Source organism: Pimephales promelas, chromosome 16 (genome assembly GCF_988280905.1).
Source record: "Pimephales promelas chromosome 16, fPimPro1.hap1.1, whole genome shotgun sequence".
Classification (NCBI taxonomy): Eukaryota; Metazoa; Chordata; class Actinopteri; order Cypriniformes; family Leuciscidae; genus Pimephales; species Pimephales promelas.
The window spans coordinates 12,296,799-12,310,570 of record NC_142784.1 but is presented as its reverse complement, the minus strand read 5'-3'; the positions used below and the strand labels follow the sequence as shown (position 1 = coordinate 12,310,570).

Below are 13,772 nucleotides of genomic sequence, written 5' to 3'. Positions count from 1 at the left end.
ATGATGTGGGGCGCACTTGTGCAGCGCTGACCCATATATCCAGCTGTTCTGAAATACTGTGTATACAACACAATTCAATTATATAATGTACATGAAGACATTTAGAATTTTTTGAATTTTTTGAAAGAACAGATTTTTTTTTTTTTTTTTTTTTTACTTTCTATTCATCAGAGGATCCAAAAACATCACAAAAACGTTGCAACAAAAACTATTTTCAACATTGATAATAATAAAAAACTATTATTAATAATTGAGCGACATAAAAATAATTGATTATAACTGGACTCCAAATCAGCGTATCAGCATATACATGACTATGTAAATAGTGTAAGGAATACAATTAAAATTAATTAAAATAAATCAATACAATTATACATTTCAAAAGAATTGCCATGAATAATAAAAAGTAGGATAAAGTGTATAGTATAGTGTATATATATATATATATATATATATAGGCTATATATTAATTATACATATATATATATAATTAATTTATTTAATAACTTAAAAACATAATTTAATTATTGTATTAACATCTAAATATCCAAAAAGAGAATCCAAAAATACAATTTTTCCAACAAACATATTACGCAGCAAAAACTGATAATAAAGAACCATTATTAATAATTGAGCAGCATAATAATAATTGATAATAACTGAACACCAAATCAACAAATACATGACAACGTAAACCATGTGTATTAGATATACAATTAGATAGAACATTAATATAAATCAATACAATTAAATATTTCAAAAGAATTTACACAATGAATAAAAATAAAAATGTATGAGAGAATATCTATCTATCTATCTATCTATCTATCTATCTATCTATCTATCTATCTATCTATCTATCTATCTATCTATCTATCTATCTATCTATCTATCTATCTATCTATCTATATGTGTGTGTGTGTGTGTGTGTGTGTGTGTGTGTGTGTGTGTGTGTGTGTGTGTGTGTGTGTGTATTTGATCACTTAAAAACATAATATAATTGTATAATCTAACATCTTTTTTGTGATCAAATGTTTATTAAAGGAAAACGAACAACATATTAAGTATTTCAAAACACAACAAGCAGTCAAAAGAAAATACTTATATACAAATATCTCTAGGCTATATACACACATGCACAAAGACAAAATAAACAGGCTAAATTTGTAATATACATAAATGTATAAGCTAACATCTAAATAAAATATACATAAAAATGGCATGGACAATGCAAATGTGCCCGCGCACCATAATTCCATAATTTCCCTTGTGAAAGAAAAAAAAAAAAAAAAAAAAACGCGTGTGTGTATATGTGTATGTGCTCGAGCGCGCGCGCTGGTCCGGTAGGCTGCGCTATGCTCGCACCCGCAGGAGTCGCTCTTCCCCCCCCCCCTTCCGTGCGCGCGCTTCCCTAGTCCCACGCCGAGAGAGAGTGTATGTGTGTAAGAACGCTTGTGTGTGAACGCTGGAGCACATTGCTGTTGCAGGAGCTTCGGCGAGACGGTCGCACTCCCGATGCGCGGTCGGATACGGAACTTCTCATGGATACGCCAAAGTAGCGCGCGGACGGACGCCTGTCACTCACCGAGCGGATTTATTACTCACGAGGATAGGTATGCAAAGTCATATGCAATTTGGTCATTTATGAACTAACTGCTTTTGGGAGTGAAAGTTGGATGGGGGGTAGTAGCTTGCATAAAGGGGGGCAAGTACTGAATTAGGTTTATTCCGCAGTAAAGGCATGCGTTGCATTGGCTGTGTTACGCGTTTGGGGTTTGAGAGCTCTTTGCAATGCATCTAGGGCTAAAATAATTGATCTTATGATTAGATATGCATTGCATTCAGAATAAGGTGGGATGTAGTAGCCTCGTTTAAGTTGTCATAGGTGGGACAGATACGAAACGGGGAATATCCGCACATTGGGGACTTGTGGACATGCAGAGGGCAGAGAAAGTTGTTGGAGGTGTGGTAGATGTTAATGCATGCATGGTGCAGTGACAAGGTGGGAAGCTCACAAGGTCCCGAGCATCCATGGACGGGGTATAAATTTAAAGGCGACCCCCCGGTGCATGTGTGTGTGTGTATTCTCAAGGGACCCAGTGCATCTTTTAATTAAAACCCACGGAGCACAGACTGCACTCCACAGATACTGCACAAGTGCGTGTGTGTGTGTGTGCTACACGTATTAATGTGCTGAATTCACTTTTTTCTCTCGCCATCATCATAAGATTGGCTTCACACCGCTCTGCGCTCGGATGATGTTGGCGTGCTCCGCACATCAATGGGACACACACACTCTCTGAAATGCGACACTGCTCTGCGTTAAGAGAATACAGAGATATATAGGGGCACATATGAATCCATGCATCTAAACAAAACTGTATATAAAGTGCATGTGTTGAGCTGTTCATAAACGTTCAATCCATTGTGTTGTTCCTGTAAAGAAACACAACCTGCCTTTGATTCGAAATATTAAGGGGAATTTGAACTACTTCACTAACTATCACTACTCATTGCAGCATTAGATCAGTTTCCCGAGCTGAGTTTTGAATGTGAATGAGATCGAGGCATTTCTATAGCGCTTCCAGCCCTTTACAATCATATCAGGTTGTCTTTCCTCATCCACCACCAGTTTTGGGACAAATCCAGGTCGGCACAGGGTTATTTATGAGAAACTCTTTGATTGGTAATTTTGATTGTGAGGATATAGTAATCCAGTTTGAAAATGAAAACTACTTCAACCCCAAAAATGTAAGCGCTCTTATAATTTACTCACTCTTGTGTCATTCTATCTTTCTTCTGTAGAACACAAAAGGAGATATTGAAACATGCCTGTGTCCATACAATGAAAGTCAATGGGGTCCAATGTTGTTTGGTTCCCATCATCTTTTATGTTCAGTCATACAGGTTTGACATTTTTGGGTAAATTATCCATTTAAGTAGGCTATTTTGAGAAATTAGTTAGGTGGTCAGTTTTTGTGACCAATACTGAAAGAGCACAATATAATGCTGATATTTGTTTACATAGTGACATTTAATAATAGCAAATGAGATCCACGGTAATGCTGAAATGAAATTGAAATATTTAACAAAAGTGACTCATTTTGTATGAAATAGAGGGGCGGTTCACCTAAAAATGATAATTTTGTCATCATTTTGTCATTGTCATTCAAAGCTTGTGATTTTTCTTCTTCTATGGAACAAAAGTAAATACTTAGCAGAAAGTCTAAGCTGCTCTTCTCCATACAATCAAAGTGAATGGTGACCATGATGGCTGTCGAGTGAATATTGACCGTTCATTACATAGCTAACATGTGATTTTGGATGATTTATAGCACCTGGGTTGTATTGACTGCTTTTATTGTGCTGGACCTGAGCTTGATCACCGTTCACGTTCATTGAAAAGAGCTTTTTTTTTTGTTTTCCACAAGAGAAATCAAGTTTGGAACAACATGAGGGTGTAAATATTAATGATTTGGCCTATTCTAATCCCAATATGTCAGTCTATGACTCAATCGTATATTTGTCAATGCATAATTTTCTTGTCACGATTGAATTTCTATTAGAGAGCAAAGCAAAGTGATGCGTCTATGCTCTGCCAATGCACAAACTATAAAACAACTCATATTAAGAAAGTGTCTAGGATCCGACTGAGTGAAAGAGGAGGTAGTCGTGCCTGTGTAGAGCAACACACACACACTTTTGTCCACGTTCCAAACAGCTGTCTGTTCGGATACATGATATGTTTTCTCGAAAACATTTTTTTTTACTGGTCCACCTGTTCAGTTCTGTTTGTCCTTTATGTGTTCATCAGTCTGTGCGTGTGTGTGTGTGTGTGTGCGGGTAGAATGACCTCCACGTCGCTGATCAATGCCGATGTTCTCCCTTAGAAACGGAGGGATGTGTCCCCGTGTGGGGCGACCCTTCCCCCATCTGTTCCCAGCGCAGCCCAGCGTGTGTGTGCGAGCCGATTCTCGGCATCTGTCTTTGCCAAATGCCAGGGCTCAGTGGACGCTTCACAAGAAATCAGCGCCCCGCTCTGGGTGTGTGAGGGGGGTGGGGGGAGTCCTGATGTGCCGTTGTTGCGTCTCAAAGCGTTCGTGCCATTGTTTGTGTGCGCTTGTGTGTGTGTGCGTGCTTTTGTTCTCCGCTTGCGCTGGAATGCTCTTCAGTGCTGTGTCAACTGTAGAGACCCCCCTCAGATCCCGTCCTGCACCCCCGCGGCCCCTCTCTTCAATGTTTTCCCTTGTTTTTCACTCTTAATTTGTTTTGTCTTGCCCTTCTAGACTGTCATTTTTCATAGAGGACTGAAAGACGGAGTAATTAGAGTTGGCTCTTTCTGAAAGTTTCTTTCTGTGCGCCGTCAGTATGACGGTGGGCCACACATATAAACAAACGCCTAAGACAGTCGAATACCAGGATGTCTGTGGTTGTGTCTCAAAACCTAGTGAGCTGCCTAGTGCCTACCTAGTAGAGCCCGACTGATAAAAGAATTTTGAAGGCCGATATCGATACAAATATTTGTTGGTTTTAAAATCCGGTATTCCGATATATCGGCCGATATTTATTTATTTATTTATTTATTTATTTATTTTCAGAAACGCAAAACAAAACCACAACTGATTTCCCTAAAATTAGTTATTTATGAGTTTTAACTAAAATTTTTACAAATAAACTTGTTTCTTTTATTGTCACAACAGAGGAACATCAAAATATATTAAAGTTCTGATAAATAAAATAATAATTAGTCCCTAATTGCCTTATAAGCTACCTTATAATTACAATGTCAGCTTGCTTTCCCCTTTACCTGCACTTTTTAAAAAGTAACTAAACACTAAACCAACGTTTTTTAGTTAATGATCTGTAAGAATGGATCTTTATTAATACCAGTCATTGATTCGAGTAACTTTTTTTTTGACATTTGTTTATAAAGTGTTCTATTTCTACAATATATCAACATGACTTTTGCGTAAACATACACGCCACTTTCGAGTCAAGGGGCGTGTTATCTCCACGCATTTTGAGCTATCCGCGTGTATGCGTGCATGTCTACGCCATTAACGTCTGAGTGATTCCGCGTGTCTGTACACGCCGTCAAATGTCCGCGCGAAACGAAACAAAATGTAGATCTACATCTGGGGAGCGACCTTTTTTTTCCTAGGATGGTAAGGGAACAGTTATAAATGCCATTAACCCCAGTGACGGTTAGGTTTAGGGACGGGGTTGAGGTAAGTCATATATTTATATATACAGTAATAACGTTAAGTCAATGGCGTTCATAAACACGCTGAAAAGCGATTATGCGTCTTGATAGCATGCCAAAAATGGAAATACGAATTGGCGTGTCATAAACACGCTACTTCATGAGATCAGTCTGAATATATGGTGTAAAAACGTCTTAGTGCTGCCCTCTTCAGGTTGAATGGTGGCTACTGCAGTTGAATTGGATGTTCCGCACTTCGTGACGTACGCAGGTTTCAGCTCACCACGCGAGCTACGCCCTTGGCAGTATAAAACCATCTTGTGTCGTCAAAACAACTGTAGCGATTCAAGAGTTGGAATTACGAGTATTGAAAAAGATTAGGATAGTGTTTTAGCATCTATTTTGTCCCCTCTATCTCCGCTGGGGTCTGCCCCCTTTTTCAGCATTTTTAAATATTGCCAGTGGGTGGAGTCAGGCTCTGACCAGGGGTTTAGTTACCCTTTAAATTCTTTCCATCAAGCTACATCAAACCATTTTCAATCATCAGTTGCCCTACTATTTAGCGATTCTAATCTAAATCCATTACAGAACGACAGTCTGCAACGCACACTTGGCGTCGTTGGATTTCACATACGTGCAAAAGAAAAGCGAACTTTTATGCACAAGATACGTTTGATACTTTTTCTCTATGTATAAATGTTCACTCCTCATAAGTCAGTTTGCAGGATGTGTGGCGCATTATACACAAGTGTATTCAACTATTATATAACTATTAACTATTTATTAAGAAAAAGCTACCATTTTTGTTGGTTGATCAGGTTACATAAAAATGTGCATATCAGCTAAATTGCAAAATGTGATATTAATTTTATACAACAGTTCAATAAGCAACACAAAAAAATGCACTTTACAAAATTTATATTTAGTTTACTTATAATAATTGTGTTTTTTTTTTACTTTAAATGTTTTTTTCTATTAAGGAAAAACATATAATTTTTTCTATTTCTATGTAATAATGTCTCAAGTACAAAATCCTAACGCGTTGTCTAAACACAAACCATTTAGGTTAAGTAAAAAATAATTACATCCAGAGGGTGGCAGTATAGTGCGAGTCGACTGCCATTTTGCCCAAACTTATTTTGATTGTGTTCAATCTGCTTAAATATATGTACAACTTAAGTTTATTTAATTTTCTTTTCTTGACGGATTTACAAACGGTTTGGTTTCTTAAAAACGTTATTAATGTGGCTATAATTATCTGGATGATTATTTATTTATACACTTATTATTCATAAGTATGCTGTGTCATAACTACATCTCTGACGATTATAACAAACCAAACTGTTTGAAAATCGGTAGAAAATTGAGCAAGTTATGGTTATTTAAATAAAACATGTACCATTAACACAGTGTTACGAGTGAGCGAGCTGCCTGTGACAAGATGGCCGCCAGGTGCAGATGTCGACCTCCATTGGCCAGCAGCGTGGACGAGATATCTAGCATTTCTATAGATATCTATGTTTCAGCCTGTTTGAATGAATCAGTTTAATGAATGATTCTATGATTCGCCAAGTGTGCCGCACACATCCTGAAAAGTAAGCCGACACATTTTGATCGCCCCCTGGTGGCCGGCTACATAAACCCCGTCCTCTTTTATGTACGCAAGCCAAATCAACTTTACAAAGATGGTTTATATCATTTCTATCATTCTTATCATGCCAATTTACACATAAAATGGTTTTCATTTAGCTGAAATGTTAAATTATATTTGGCTAACTCTATGTTCCTGCTGTTCAAGGTTTGTGTTCTCAGGTGAGAAATCAAACTAGTTGTAAATTTCTTCTTTGTTTTACTGGAGCACAGAAACCAAAAATGCTAAATTTAACGAGCATAATTTTCGTTCATCATAGTGAAGTGCGTTCACACCCCAAACATATTTAGTTGTTGCAGCATATTCACATTGTCAGCACGAATTAGACACTAACACAGTCAAAATGTGTCATCAGAGAAGTGCTAATTAAACGTCACTGTTTCTGTCAATGATTTTAGCCCTCCGAAACTATTTCAGCTGAAACCAAAAATGTGAGAATTGCTGTCCCTAACCATATCCAACCATATCCCAAAAATCACGGTAATTCCATTGTTTTGGCACTGTCTTGTAGGTAGCCTACTAGATTCTGTGTGTGAGCTTATTAAAACACACCTTGTTTGGACAAAAGTCAAAGTTCTTTTGTTTCCTGTCTGTCTTTCCTTTGCTTTTCTCAATGATCATAGCAGCTAATTAACAGCATTGTAATTAGTCAGGTAATAAAGCTTCAAGTCAAGAACAACTGCTCAAGGGAGCGGCTGTTTAATGAGTGCTGGTGCTGTTGTGGGATCGACTGCGTTCAGTGGCTTAGCGGTGTGTGTGTGCTGTTTGCTTTCTTGGGAAATAACGTAAGAGTCAGAATGAGTACATTGGGTTTGATCCAGCTCGGTAGACCAGAAGAGAGAAACGATAGATGGATGGGTATAGAGAGAGCGAGCGAAATGCAGGGTTTGGTCCAGTATGGTTGACTGGTGGTTGAAATCTGAGCATGTGATTTTAGGCTAAGAATACACCACTGAACAAGATGAACACAATATAACTGCACTGTAATGATTTGTTTCAGTTTTCAAATTTTTCATGTTTAATTCAATGCATCGCGGTTTCGTTGTAATTATTTTTGTAAGTTACTAGCAGTTTCTGAGGAAAAATATTTTTTTTTTCAGACATTTTCATGACATTTTCAAAATTGGCTAATTAATAGAGCTGCATGATCCTGGATGAATGGAGAATCAATTTTGTTTTTTTGATTCTCTCACGATTCTGAACAGATTCTTAAATTTCATGTAATTTACTAAAGGTTCTGACAGAATATCAATTTTTGCAGTCTATTTAAAATGTTCAACTAATCTGAATAAATAAAAAAAACAGCTTGAATGATTTAATGACTTACAGTTTCATTACTTGATGAATCAGCATTTTTGAACAAATCTCTTGAATGAATGATTCAATGATTTTTTGTTCTTTTCAAGTTCAGTCACTTGTCACCATTCTACTAGTGCAACAATGCAATTGATACAATCATTATTTGAAGCGCCAAGTTACTTTAAACGGTGATTTGCTCTATTTTGATCGACTTTAGTGTTTATAACTGCGTTCTTTTGGTCAGAGGCTGGGCTAATACCGATTTAAATGTTCCGGTGTGATTTTGTCAAAGGTTTAATAGACACAGGCGAATCGCTGTCATTTGGTTATGTTTGTGTATAGTGTGATCTATGTGTGTGTGTGGAGTGCTCTGAGCACATGCTGTCAATTCGGTGACGCCCTTGTCTGTCTCGCCGGCGAGCCTGATGTGTATTGATCCAGCATGCCACCATCAGTGCCAACCACACACACACACTTACACACACTGTGTTAGCAGTCTGAGAAGGACTCTTACCTTCCTGACAATCAAAGCAACTTGATCATTTGAACCAGTCAATCATGGCTCACTTTAACGGCCGCTAACCAAGAAAAACAGCAGAATCAAAGCATCCCTCTTACAAAAGAAGCTATTCTGATAGAAAACATATCGACTTGTCTTTTAAAGAAACGACTAGTTCTGTCTATCAGCGGACTGGCGATTATCTTGGTGTCACAGTAATTTGTTGATTGTGTAAAATCACAAAATACTATTTTTCGATGATTGAATTTTCCATCGTAGGGTAAACTTGCTTCAAATCAAAGCAGCCTGTTTACTTTCTTGATATATAATTATTGTGAACAATTGATTGATTTGATTTGATTTTTGTCTAAAGAAAAACATTTTGTGCTATTTAGAATATCATCCAATCCCAGTACCTTAAAAAAAAAAAAAAGATTGTTAATAATCTTGTTTCACTAGGAAATTTGTGACGAAAGTAAACATTTTTTTGTACTTATTAAAGCAATGGCAAGGCATACAATTATATCGTTTAGTAACGTAATATACGTAATACGTAAAGCTTCATGCTAGGCCTTGTCAACGTGTGGGGCTAAACACTTCAACTAACTATAAGTAACTTTTAAACTACATGTGAATTAAGTCTCATTAGAGTATTAATAGACTGTAACAGACTGTTAGGTTTGGGTTATTATAAGTTCACATGTAGTTGCAATGTTACTTGTAGTCAGTAGAAAAGTGTTAGCCGATATTAAGCAGATAGTTATGACAGTTAGTTGACATGAAAGCAAATTTTCTCATCAGGAAGTCATGTGATGAGAAACCCATAATGTGCTTCTGTTTTTCATGTCTTCATTACGTTATGTAAAGTTGCGACTGCCTGGTCCTTCCACGGACTGAAGCGCTGGTGCTACAACTCGAAAAACAAACTCATTTTAAAGTGATTAGAAACTTGAAATTGGACAACCCACCCACATTGGCTCGCCCACATTCGTCTTCTCTGCTCGTTGATATCTCTCTTCTCTCCTATATTCCTGCAGAATTTTTTTTTTTCCCTGATGTGTTTTTGTTGGGGTCTGATTCATTACATCGGTGGAGATAAATTCTGTTTTTCAGTGGGTTGATGTTACCGGAAGCAGGGGAGCAGCTCGTTTAGGACGCGGCAGCGGTGGGTCGATAGCTTGTTAGAGCTCCGTTTGACAAGATGTTGCTCACCGAGGTAATTTACACATAAACTTGCTAAAGTTGCCCCTTACGTCACTGTCATCCCAGTGTGGATAAGCTCAAATCAAAAGCGCATTGATCGGCGGGCAACATTTATAAGACAAAACACCTGGGTGTGTGTTGGTGCGCTTGTGGTAGGCTAGTAGTTTATTGGTGCTCTGTTGCTAAGTGTTCATTTGTATGCCAGTGCGTGATTTCATAATTGATCATGTCTACTTCTATAAAGTAGTTTTTGGTTACAAAGAAATCTGGTAACACTTTAGTATGGCGAACACATATTCACTATTAACTACGATTGTTGGCTCAATAAGGCATTTATACGTGCTTTTTAAGGACTAATATGCATTCTAATCAGCAACTAGTTAATAGCAAGAATTGAACCCTAAAATAAAGTGTTATCAAAAGCCTTGTGGCGGAAACCGCTTTACTGAATGATCAAGTCATGTACAGTATATGACTTAACCATTATAGTATTATCTAGTAAATCATGATAGTACTAGTGGCGTTGCTAGTGATTTTTTGGGGGGGAAATATGTGAGACAATGAAGGGAGGCAGCAAATTTCTTGAAAAACTTATGTTGAAAAGTTCATTAAATAGGGTCCTATTTAATGAACTTTTCAACATAAGTTTTTCAAGAAATTTGCTGCCTTTCAAGAAATTTGCTGCACAGAACGTTCTCCTAACGTTCCCGAATGGTCCCATGAGGTTATTTTTTTGGGAACCAAACAAGAACGTTATAGGAACGTTATATGTAGGATATTTTTAGGTTCTATTTTTATAACGTAAGGAGAATGTTCCGGGAACGTTCCCTTAACCTTAAGGAAAAGTTCTGTGAACGTTCTGGGAACCAAAAACTAACGTTCCCAGAACATTCTCAGAACCTAAATTTGTTTGCTGGGATATTTTCGTAGCCCTCAAACCGTATTCACTTTATAACCCTTAATCCTGTAATTGTGGACAAATGGGGGCACAGAGGACTCAGGTGTTATCCTAATTTTTATTTATTATAAATGTTATATCACTGTCTTCGATAAAGTTTTGTCTATCCATTTATGGTGTTTTTTTTTATTTTGGGGCTTTTTTAAATGTATTTACTTTATGTGAATTATTATTTTTATGTTTTTTTTTTTATTTATTAACTACATTAAAATATCATTCCAATAAGTTCAGAGAGGTGCCCATTTTTGACCATTTTTGAGTTTTGTTTTTTCACCCACTTAACATTGTAGAATTGAGTCAAAAAATGGTGTTGTAATGATGTCTATCTGTGTTCCCCCTATCTTTGTGCACTTGGTTCAGTCCTGTTCCCTTTTTCCCGCTCCTCATTTGTGTTCATGTATGCCACGCCCCTTGTTATCTCATTTAGCTTGTTAGTCTCTGTATTTAAACCATGTGTCTTGTTACAGTGGTTGTGGGTTCTTGATGTTGATCTTGTTCTCTGTGTCTGAGTTATGGCTAGTCTTTGGTTTATTTACTAAAAGTACTACTGCTGCTGCATTTGGATCCTGCTTCGATGTTCCAACCTGCAACGTGACAGGTGTGTTCAGGAGGCAAACTTAGGAAAAGTAGTCAAGTCTTGTAGTATTTTTAAAAATAAATCAAAACCATTTTGCCCACATTTTTTCCAGAATACGGTTTTAGGGTTAATAATCTATTTGGCGTTTAGGGTACTTGTTAGCATTCAAACAAAAAGTGTGTGTTGAGCATCGCCTCTGCTAAATTGTATTCAAAGTCTTGACATCTTTGCCTTGTGGCTAAGACATTTTGTCAATGTTGTCGATGTTGCACTAGCTTAATTTTGAGCCAGATTTTAATTAGATTATGTGCAGTAGATTTGCGGTTTAGCAGCTCCATGGTCATGCATTCCCAGGGAATGAACTGATTAGATGTATACCTTGAAAGCAAAGTAATTCATTTAGGTCAAAATATCTGTCAAATGAATGAAAATGTGAATCAGAGATGTTTGCATTCTGCACAGCTTCGTTTGATTGAGTTTCACTTTTGTCGTTGGGATGTTCCACTTGCCTCCAATTTAGAGTCGGAAAGTTAAAACAATGTGTTTAGAATTGATTATTGTCTTTTCTTGTGTTTATACAAGTTGATTTCATTTCAGAATCCATATTGTAATTGGAAAGCTTTCTTCTTTTGATAAATCGCTCCTGGTATGGTCGGTTTATTTTTCCGTCTTCATAAGTTTGGGAACTCAACACATTGGGCCCTGGAAAAGCCCATCCAATTTAACAAAAGTCATGGGTGGTACTTGTTAGTGGTTGTTTAGTGTATATGCTCATGTGTATTGGCTACACATGTGATGGTTACCATACATGTATCATGCATACATGTGTTTTTGCACTTTATGTTGCTCTGTGCTCGGTTGTTTATCATGTTTGTGTTTTGTGTATATGTGTGTAAGTTCTCATACTCCATTGTGGTCTATGTGTTTGTTATAGCCAAGGGGATTGGTAAACTATGACTGTTCTGCTCATAATGGAAGTGGAGCGTGTTCAGACTGCACAGCTGCCTTGAGCTATTCCGTGTGTGTGTGTGTGTTTGTCTTTCTAAGCACTTATATGTTCTTCACGTATGATGGGTGTTTGTTGTGTTCAATGCATTTGTGGAGGTGGTTGCTGAGATTTGTTTATGTGTGTTTAGTTAGTTGTACCTTAGGGACAAAAATGTCTTCAGAAGTTAGCGAAACCTGACAAAACCTCACTTATGGGACGTCCTCTGAGGTAAAAAATCATTTATAAATACAGTAAATACAGACTGTTTTCTTTTAGAGATTGGGTTTGGCTCGCAGTCATAGAATTAGCATTAGAAGCTCAATTAGATGGTGAAGTAAACTTGTGTGTGTGATCTGGTTTAGTGAGATTTACAAGCTGTAATTGGGTTTGGAGCTGATTATTACTGGCTGAAACACAAATCACACACGTCCAGACTTAAAGGCAGTTCTTTCACTGCAGCATTTCATTGTATCTGTCAGTGACTGGGTCTTTCTGAGTGTATGTGTGTAAAGTGATTTGATTAGCTATGAAGGTGAGGGAAGCCCAGGCACACCGATGCAAACACACACACACTCAGGAGTGTGAGTCACACATTTGTGGTGCTTTCGCTCCGTGTTTTTGGCAGCATGCGGTCAGTGCACTTTTACATGACAAATTCAGTTATAAACACACACACATATATATACAACACACAAAGACGCAGTGACAGAAACACACACTCGTTTACTTAGCTATCTGCTTCTGTTTTTGAATATACAGTAGACTGAACAAAACCTACACCATAATTATAGCTGAAAAGGTTTGGATTTTTAATTATTTTAGTTGGTTTTCGTTACATTAATTACTTTATTTTTATAAACGAGGACATTCCCAAAGGTTTCGTCAGATCTAGCTTACTTCGTATGAGGACAAAAGTCCTACTTCGACACAAAATCATTTTTTCCTGTTCATTCAATTTTTAATTTAGTTCATACTTCATTCAATACTTAATTTTTTTTTTAACAAACAAACCATACAGGATTAAGCAGATTAATGTCAGCGGACTTGAAAAATTGTGTGTAATGACGTCTTTCTACGATTGAAACAACATATCTTCTGATGTTCATTCATGTTTAAGTGAAATGAAATTAAGTTTGATATGTTTTTAAATAAATGGAAATAGCCTACTTGTTGGGAGTGTTTAATATTCTATTATGTGAGGGTTTAGAAGAGTTACTGTTATGTACATTTTTGGTATGTTTAATCTCCACTTTTTTGGAGATAGGCTCATTTTACAACTCCCCTAGAGTTAAACGGTTGAGTTTTACCGTTTTCGAATCAATTCAGCCGATACATCGAATCTGAATACATTCAAAAACGGCAAAACTAACAGTTTAACTCTGGAGGAGTTGTAA

General features: G+C 37.0%; 1 protein-coding gene across 5 annotated transcripts in view; it reads left to right on the top strand.

Annotated features, from left to right (window-relative positions):
• The first annotated feature begins 1,446 nt into the window (after positions 1–1,446).
• The window catches only part of fat3a (FAT atypical cadherin 3a), a 187,165-nt gene continuing 174,839 nt past the window's right edge, over positions 1,447–13,772 (top strand). For all 5 annotated transcript variants that reach the window (XM_089121003.1, XM_089121001.1, XM_089121002.1 and 2 more), the window contains exon 1: positions 1,447–1,613. The gene's annotated coding sequence lies outside the window, so the exon portion shown is untranslated. The remainder of the gene's footprint in view (positions 1,614–13,772) is intronic.